This window comes from Garra rufa, chromosome 7, assembly GCF_049309525.1.
Source record: "Garra rufa chromosome 7, GarRuf1.0, whole genome shotgun sequence".
NCBI classification, from domain to species: domain Eukaryota; kingdom Metazoa; phylum Chordata; class Actinopteri; order Cypriniformes; family Cyprinidae; genus Garra; species Garra rufa.
The window spans coordinates 22,023,079-22,030,578 of NC_133367.1; the positions used below are offsets into that span (position 1 = coordinate 22,023,079).

The window sequence follows — 7,500 nt, forward strand, 5'->3', positions numbered from 1 at the left end:
CGTTTGTACAAAATGCGTGGGTCTATGACTACAAAATCATAATATATATATATAAATAAATAGTATGATGCTGCTGATATTAACATGCTCAAATATGTTTTGTTTTGTTGTTTTTAGTGATTGGAAACCTGCTCAACACATGAATCCTGCTGACATTTACTTGAGTCTCCTCAAACTGTTTTCCTGAGAGCACTGTACCATCTTCAGATGTTAAAGAAGTTCACAAGTGAATCTCAAGTTATTTTTCTTGATAAATAAATCTATTCAAAATAAGCTACAAACATATTTTGTCCTTATATTCCTCCATTCATTCCTTTGTTCCTCTCAGTCATCTGACTGAATAACTAATTATGCGGCTCATTATGCAGGTCTTTGTCTTCTCAGGTGTGAATCACAGCATTATTCATGATCATTCACGCCTTCTTCGCATACAGCCATTCTAAACAAAGAGTGTCTTCAAAAATTTAAATCAATATACTGTTTTGTGTAAACAAGTGAACGAGATGATTTTCACATCATTTGATAGAAAAAACTCTAGCCTAACACATCCAGTTCTCAAAGTCTTGTGAACAAATATTCTGTATGTGTTTCATGACTTTATTTCAGTGACTTCAAAAATTTTGTTTTTCACTAAGCACGCATAAACGTTGTTTTCTCAAAAACACAAACATGTACATTCATGTTGCTTACATATTATTGTAGCCCAAATTGTGCTGATTACAATATAATCAGATTTGGGCCATTCATATGTTTTTAAGATACTGAAAAAAGCACAAATGTCAGGGCATGTCAAAACTTCTTCAGGGCCCAAAAACACCCTCAGTCCCCAGAGGGTTAAATAGCCCACTTTTTGGAGCAGCCCTCGCTTATGGCCATACCGCGCTGAGAGCGCCCGATCTCGTCTGATCTCGGAAGCTAAGCAGCGTCGGGCCTGGTTAGTACTTGGATGGGAGACCGCCTGGGAATACTAGGTGCTGTAAGCTTTTGCCTTTTCTTCACTATTTATATAATATGCTGGCTTTTAGAAAGACGTGTTTTACCGCTCTATTTATTACAATCATTTACATGTATTATAGAGTTTTAAGTGTTTTACATGTTTTTTAGGCCATTTTATTACTCTTAACATTTTAAGTGTATGTGTCTTTAATAAATGGATGGTTGGCCTGTCATGTGACTAGACACATGACAGGAAGCAGGAAGTACAACTGTATAAGAGAGCAGCATGACAAACAAAGGACAGTCACCAAACTGTTGGATTGAGGAGTTGCTAATTTTAGAGCTCACCTTTCCATTCACCACCTGCAAACTTTGGATTACACTTTCTGTGGATTGTATATACACTGGTGGACACTCACATTGGACTTATCAACACACTGGGGTTCTTGGACTGTTTTTAGGGTATGGACAAATGAACTGTATTCTTTTAACAGAGTTTACCTGTTTTTAGGGTATGGACAAATGAACTGTATTCTTTTAACAGAGTTTACCTAGTTTTATCGTGTTGTTTTAAAGTCTTTTATGTGAACCTTGTAAATACACCAAATCTATTTAAACCAATTTTCTTTTATGTCTCATTCTTTTAACCACTAGTCATCTCTCACAGTTAAATCTGACCCCATTTTAGTCTTGTAACTCGGCTGATAAGGCCGATTGTTACACTTTTATGGGAGACCGCCTGGGAATACCAGGTGCTGTAAGCTTTTGCCTTTTCTTCACTATTTATATAATATGCTGGCTTTTACGGAGGCTGATCTTTAAATAGCCCACTTTTTGGAGCAGCCCTCGCTTATGGCCATACCGCGCTGAGAGCGCCCGATCTCGTCTGATCTCGGAAGCTAAGCAGCGTCGGGCCTGGTTAGTACTTGGATGGGAGACCGCCTGGGAATACCAGGTGCTGTAAGCTTTTGCCTTTTCTTCACTATGTATACAATATGCTGGCTTTTACGGAGGCTGATCTTTAAATAGCCCACTTTTTGGAGCAGCCCTCGCTTATGGCCATACCGCGCTGAGAGCGCCCGATCTCGTCTGATCTCGGAAGCTAAGCAGCGTCGGGCCAGGTTAGTACTTGGATGGGAGACCGCCTGGGAATACCAGGTGCTGTAAGCTTTTGCCTTTTCTTCACTATTTATATAATATGCTGGCTTTTAGAAAGACGTGTTTTACCGCTCTATTTATTACAATCATTTACATGTATTATAGAGTTTTAAGTGTTTTACATGTTTTTTAGGCCATTTTATTACTCTTAACATTTTAAGTGTATGTGTCTTTAATACATGGATGGTTGGCCTGTCATGTGACTAGACACATGACAGGAAGCAGGAAGTACAACTGTATAAGAGAGCAGCATGACAAACAAAGGACAGTCACCAAACTGTTGGATTGAGGAGTTGCTAATTTTAGAGCTCACCTTTCCATTCACCAACTGCAAACTTTGGATTACACTTTCTGTGGATTGTATATACACTGGTGGACACTCACACTGGACTTATCAACACACTGGGGTTCTTGGACTGTTTTTAGGGTATGGACTGATGAACTGTATTCTTTTAACAGAGTTTACCTGTTTTTAGGGTATGGACAAATGAACTGTATTCTTTTAACAGAGTTTACCTAGTTTTATCGTGTTGTTTTAAAGTCTTTTATGTGAACCTTGTAAATACACCAAATCTATTTAAACCAATTTTCTTTTATGTCTCATTCTTTTAACCACTAGTCATCTCTCACAGTTAAATCTGACCCCATTTTAGTCTTGTAACTCGGCTGATAAGGCCGATTGTTACACTTTTACGGGAGACCGCCTGGGAATACCAGGTGCTGTAAGCTTTTGCCTTTTCTTCACTATTTATATAATATGCTGGCTTTTACGGAGGCTGATCTTTAAATAGCCCACTTTTTGGAGCAGCCCTCGCTTATGGCCATACCGCGCTGAGAGCGCCCGATCTCGTCTGATCTCGGAAGCTAAGCAGCGTCGGGCCTGCTTAGTACTTGGATGGGAGACCGCCTGGGAATACCAGGTGCTGTAAGCTTTTGCCTTTTCTTCACTATTTATATAATATGCTGGGTTTTACGGAGGTTGATTTTTAAATAGCCCACTTTTTGGAGCATCCCTCGCTTATGGCCATACCGCGCTGAGAGCGCCCGATCTCGTCTGATCTCGGAAGCTAAGCAGCGTCGGGCCTGGTTAGTACTTGGATGGGAGACCGCCTGGGAATACCAGGTGCTGTAAGCTTTTGCCTTTTCTTCACTATTTATATAATATGCTGGCTTTTAGAAAGACGTGTTTTACCGCTCTATTTATTACAATCATTTACATGTATTATAGAGTTTTAAGTGTTTTACATGTTTTTCAGGCCATTTTATTACTCTTAACATTTTAAGTGTATGTGTCTTTAATAAATGGATGGTTGGCCTGTAATGTGACTAGACACATGACAGGAAGCAGGAAGTACAACTGTATAAGAGAGCAGCATGACAAACAAAGGACAGTCACCAAACTGTTGGATTGAGGAGTTGCTAATTTTAGAGCTCACCTTTCCATTCACCACCTGCAAACTTTGGATTACACTTTCTGTGGATTGTATATACACTGGTGGACAGTCACATTGGACTTATCAACACACTGGGGTTCTTGGACTGTTTTTAGGGTATGGACAAATGAACTGTATTCTTTTAACAGAGTTTACCTGTTTTTAGGGTATGGACAAATGAACTGTATTCTTTTAACAGAGTTTACCTAGTTTTATCGTGTTGTTTTAAAGTCTTTTATGTGAACCTTTTAAATACACCAAATCTATTTAAACCAATTTTCTTTTATGTCTCATTCTTTTAACCACTAGTCATCTCTCACAGTTAAATCTGACCCCATTTTAGTCTTGTAACTCGGCTGATAAGGCCGATTGTTACACTTTTACGGGAGACCGCCTGGGAATACCAGGTGCTGTAAGCTTTTGCCTTTTCTTCACTATTTATATAATATGCTGGCTTTTACGGAGGCTGATCTTTAAATAGCCCACTTTTTGGAGCAGCCCTCGCTTATGGCCATACCGCGCTGAGAGCACCCGATCTCGTCTGATCTCGGAAGCTAAGCAGCGTCGGGCCTGGTTAGTACTTGGATGGGAGACCGCCTGGGAATACCAGGTGCTGTAAGCTTTTGCCTTTTCTTCACTATTTATATAATATGCTGGCTTTTACGGAGGCTGATCTTTAAATAGCCCACTTTTTGGAGCAGCCCTCGCTTATGGCCATACCGCGCTGAGAGCGCCCGATCTCGTCTGATCTCGAAAGCTAAGCAGCGTCGGGCCTGGTTAGTACTTGGATGGGAGACCGCCTGGGAATACCAGGTGCTGTAAGCTTTTGCCTTTTCTTCACTATTTATATAATATGCTGGCTTTTAGAAAGACGTGTTTTACCGCTCTATTTATTACAATCATTTACATGTATTATAGAGTTTTAAGTGTTTTACATGTTTTTTAGGCCATTTTATTACTCTTAACATTTTAAGTGTATGTGTCTTTAATAAATGGATGGTTGGCCTGTCATGTGACTAGACACATGACAGGAAGCAGGAAGTACAACTGTATAAGAGAGCAGCATGACAAACAAAGGACAGTCACCAAACTGTTGGATTGAGGAGTTGCTAATTTTAGAGCTCACCTTTCCATTCACCACCTGCAAACTTTGGATTACACTTTCTGTGGATTGTATATACACTGGTGGACACTCACATTGGACTTATCAACACACTGGGGTTCTTGGACTGTTTTTAGGGTATGGACAAATGAACTGTATTCTTTTAACAGAGTTTACCTGTTTTTAGGGTATGGACAAATGAACTGTATTCTTTTAACAGAGTTTACCTAGTTTTATAGTGTTGTTTTAAAGTCTTTTATGTGAACCTTGTAAATACACCAAATCTATTTAAACCAATTTTCTTTTATGTCTCATTCTTTTAACCACTAGTCATCTCTCACAGTTAAATCTGACCCCATTTTAGTCTTGTAACTCGGCTGATAAGGCCGATTGTTACACTTTTATGGGAGACCGCCTGGGAATACCAGGTGCTGTAAGCTTTTGCCTTTTCTTCACTATTTATATAATATGCTGGCTTTTACGGAGGCTGATCTTTAAATAGCCCACTTTTTGGAGCAGCCCTCGCTTATTGCCATACCGCGCTGAGAGCGCCCGATCTCTTCTGATCTCGGAAGTTAAGCAGCGTCGGGCCTGGTTAGTACTTGGATGGGAGACCGTCTGGGAATACCAGGTGCTGTAAGCTTTTGCCTTTTCTTCACTATTTATATAATATGCTGGCTTTTACGGAGGCTGATCTTTAAATAGCCCACTTTTTGGAGCAGCCCTCGCTTATGGCCATACCGCGCTGAGAGCGCCCGATCTCTTCTGATCTCGGAAGCTAAACAGCGTCGGGCCTGGTTAGTACTTGGATAGGAGACCGCCTGGGAATACCAGGTGCTGTAAGCTTTTGCCTTTTCTTCACTATTTATATAATATGCTGGCTTTTAGAAAGACGTGTTTTACCGCTCTATTTATTACAATCATTTACATGTATTATAGAGTTTTAAGTGTTTTACATGTTTTTTAGGCCATTTTATTACTCTTAACATTTTAAGTGTATGTGTCTTTAATAAATGGATGGTTGGCCTGTCATGTGACTAGACACATGACAGGAAGCAGGAAGTACAACTGTATAAGAGAGCAGCATGACAAACAAAGTACAGTCACCAAACTGTTGGATTGAGGAGTTGCTAATTTTAGAGCTCACCTTTCCATTCACCACCTGCAAACTTTGGATTACACTTTCTGTGGATTGTATATACACTGGTGGACACTCACATTGGACTTATCAACACACTGGGGTTCTTGGACTGTTTTTAGGGTATGGACAAATGAACTGTATTCTTTTAACAGAGTTTACCTGTTTTTAGGGTATGGACAAATGAACTGTATTCTTTTAACAGAGTTTACCTAGTTTTATCGTGCTGTTTTAAAGTCTTTTATGTGAACCTTGTAAATACACCAAATCTATTTAAACCAATTTTCTTTTATGTCTCATTCTTTTAACCACTAGTCATCTCTCACAGTTAAATCTGACCCCATTTTAGTCTTGTAACTCGGCTGATAAGGCCGATTGTTACACTTTTACGGGAGACCGCCTGGGAATACCAGTTGCTGTAAGCTTTTGCCTTTTCTTCACTATTTATATAATATGCTGGCTTTTACGGAGGCTGATCTTTAAATAGCCCACTTTTTGGAGCAGCCCTCGCTTATGGCCATATCGCGCTGAGAGCGCCCGATCTCGTCTGATCTCGGAAGCTAAGCAGCGTCGGGCCTGGTTAGTACTTGGATGGGAGACCGCCTGGGAATACCAGGTGCTGTAAGCTTTTGCCTTTTCTTCACCATTTATACAATATGCTGGCTTTTACGGAGGCTGATCTTTAAATAGCCCACTTTTTGGAGCAGCCCTCGCTTATGGCCATACCGCGCTGAGAGCGCCCGATCTCGTCTGATCTCGGAAGCTAAGCAGCGTCGGGCCTGGTTAGTACTTGGATGGGAGACCGCCTGGGAATATCAGGTGCTGTAAGCTTTTGCCTTTTCTTCACTATTTATATAATATGCTGGCTTTTAGAAAGACGTGTTTTACCGCTCTATTTATTACAATCATTTACATGTATTATAGAGTTTTAAGTGTTTTACATGTTTTTTAGGCCATTTTATTACTCTTAACATTTTAAGTGTATGTGTCTTTAATAAATGGATGGTTGGCCTGTCATGTGACTAGACACATGACAGGAAGCAGGAAGTACAACTGTATAAGAGAGCAGCATGACAAACAAAGGACAGTCACCAAACTGTTGGATTGAGGAGTTGCTAATTTTAGAGCTCACCTTTCCATTCACCACCTGCAAACTTTGGATTACACTTTCTGTGGATTGTATATACACTGGTGGACACTCACATTGGACTTATCAACACACTGGGGTTCTTGGACTGTTTTTAGGGTATGGACAAATGAACTGTATTCTTTTAACAGAGTTTACCTGTTTTTAGGGTATGGACAAATGAACTGTATTCTTTTAACAGAGTTTACCTAGTTTTATCGTGTTGTTTTAAAGTCTTTTATGTGAACCTTGTAAATACACCAAATCTATTTAAACCAATTTTCTTTTATGTCTCATTCTTTTAACCACTAGTCATCTCTCACAGTTAAATCTGACCCCATTTTAGTCTTGTAACTCGGCTGATAAGGCCGATTGTTACACTTTTATGGGAGACCGCCTGGGAATACCAGGTGCTGTAAGCTTTTGCCTTTTCTTCACTATTTATATAATATGCTGGCTTTTACGGAGGCTGATCTTTAAATAGCCCACTTTTTGGAGCTGCCCTCGCTTATGGCCATACCGCGCTGAGAGCGCCCGATCTCGTCTGATCTCGGAAGCTAAGCAGCATCGGGCCTGGTTAGTACTTGGATGGGAGACCGCCTGGGAA

General features: G+C 40.2%; 12 non-coding genes across 12 annotated transcripts in view; all 12 read left to right on the forward strand.

Moving 5' to 3' along the window:
- The first annotated feature begins 864 nt into the window (after positions 1-864).
- On the forward strand, positions 865-983 carry LOC141339762 (5S ribosomal RNA). The gene has a single exon (XR_012356335.1). It is a non-coding gene; the product is annotated as a 5S ribosomal RNA (ribosomal RNA).
- An 801-nt stretch (positions 984-1,784) lies between these two features.
- On the forward strand, positions 1,785-1,903 carry LOC141339521 (5S ribosomal RNA). Its single transcript, XR_012356106.1, has one exon. It is a non-coding gene; the product is annotated as a 5S ribosomal RNA (ribosomal RNA).
- An 84-nt stretch (positions 1,904-1,987) lies between these two features.
- LOC141339873 (5S ribosomal RNA) lies at positions 1,988-2,106 on the forward strand. The gene has a single exon (XR_012356442.1). It is a non-coding gene; the product is annotated as a 5S ribosomal RNA (ribosomal RNA).
- Positions 2,107-2,907: 801 nt separating this feature from the next.
- On the forward strand, positions 2,908-3,026 carry LOC141339817 (5S ribosomal RNA). Its single transcript, XR_012356386.1, has one exon. It is a non-coding gene; the product is annotated as a 5S ribosomal RNA (ribosomal RNA).
- Positions 3,027-3,110: 84 nt separating this feature from the next.
- Positions 3,111-3,229, forward strand: LOC141339522 (5S ribosomal RNA). The gene has a single exon (XR_012356107.1). It is a non-coding gene; the product is annotated as a 5S ribosomal RNA (ribosomal RNA).
- An 801-nt stretch (positions 3,230-4,030) lies between these two features.
- On the forward strand, positions 4,031-4,149 carry LOC141339481 (5S ribosomal RNA). Its single transcript, XR_012356068.1, has one exon. It is a non-coding gene; the product is annotated as a 5S ribosomal RNA (ribosomal RNA).
- An 84-nt stretch (positions 4,150-4,233) lies between these two features.
- LOC141339765 (5S ribosomal RNA) lies at positions 4,234-4,352 on the forward strand. The gene has a single exon (XR_012356338.1). It is a non-coding gene; the product is annotated as a 5S ribosomal RNA (ribosomal RNA).
- Positions 4,353-5,153: 801 nt separating this feature from the next.
- LOC141339934 (5S ribosomal RNA) lies at positions 5,154-5,272 on the forward strand. Its single transcript, XR_012356501.1, has one exon. It is a non-coding gene; the product is annotated as a 5S ribosomal RNA (ribosomal RNA).
- An 84-nt stretch (positions 5,273-5,356) lies between these two features.
- Positions 5,357-5,475, forward strand: LOC141339386 (5S ribosomal RNA). Its single transcript, XR_012355984.1, has one exon. It is a non-coding gene; the product is annotated as a 5S ribosomal RNA (ribosomal RNA).
- Positions 5,476-6,276: 801 nt separating this feature from the next.
- LOC141339747 (5S ribosomal RNA) lies at positions 6,277-6,395 on the forward strand. Its single transcript, XR_012356321.1, has one exon. It is a non-coding gene; the product is annotated as a 5S ribosomal RNA (ribosomal RNA).
- An 84-nt stretch (positions 6,396-6,479) lies between these two features.
- Positions 6,480-6,598, forward strand: LOC141339674 (5S ribosomal RNA). Its single transcript, XR_012356253.1, has one exon. It is a non-coding gene; the product is annotated as a 5S ribosomal RNA (ribosomal RNA).
- Positions 6,599-7,399: 801 nt separating this feature from the next.
- Positions 7,400-7,500, forward strand: part of LOC141339846 (5S ribosomal RNA) — a 119-nt gene continuing 18 nt past the window's right edge. Inside the window, exon 1 of the ribosomal RNA XR_012356414.1 lies at positions 7,400-7,500. This exon is cut by the window's right edge and continues 18 nt beyond it. This is a non-coding gene — a ribosomal RNA (5S ribosomal RNA).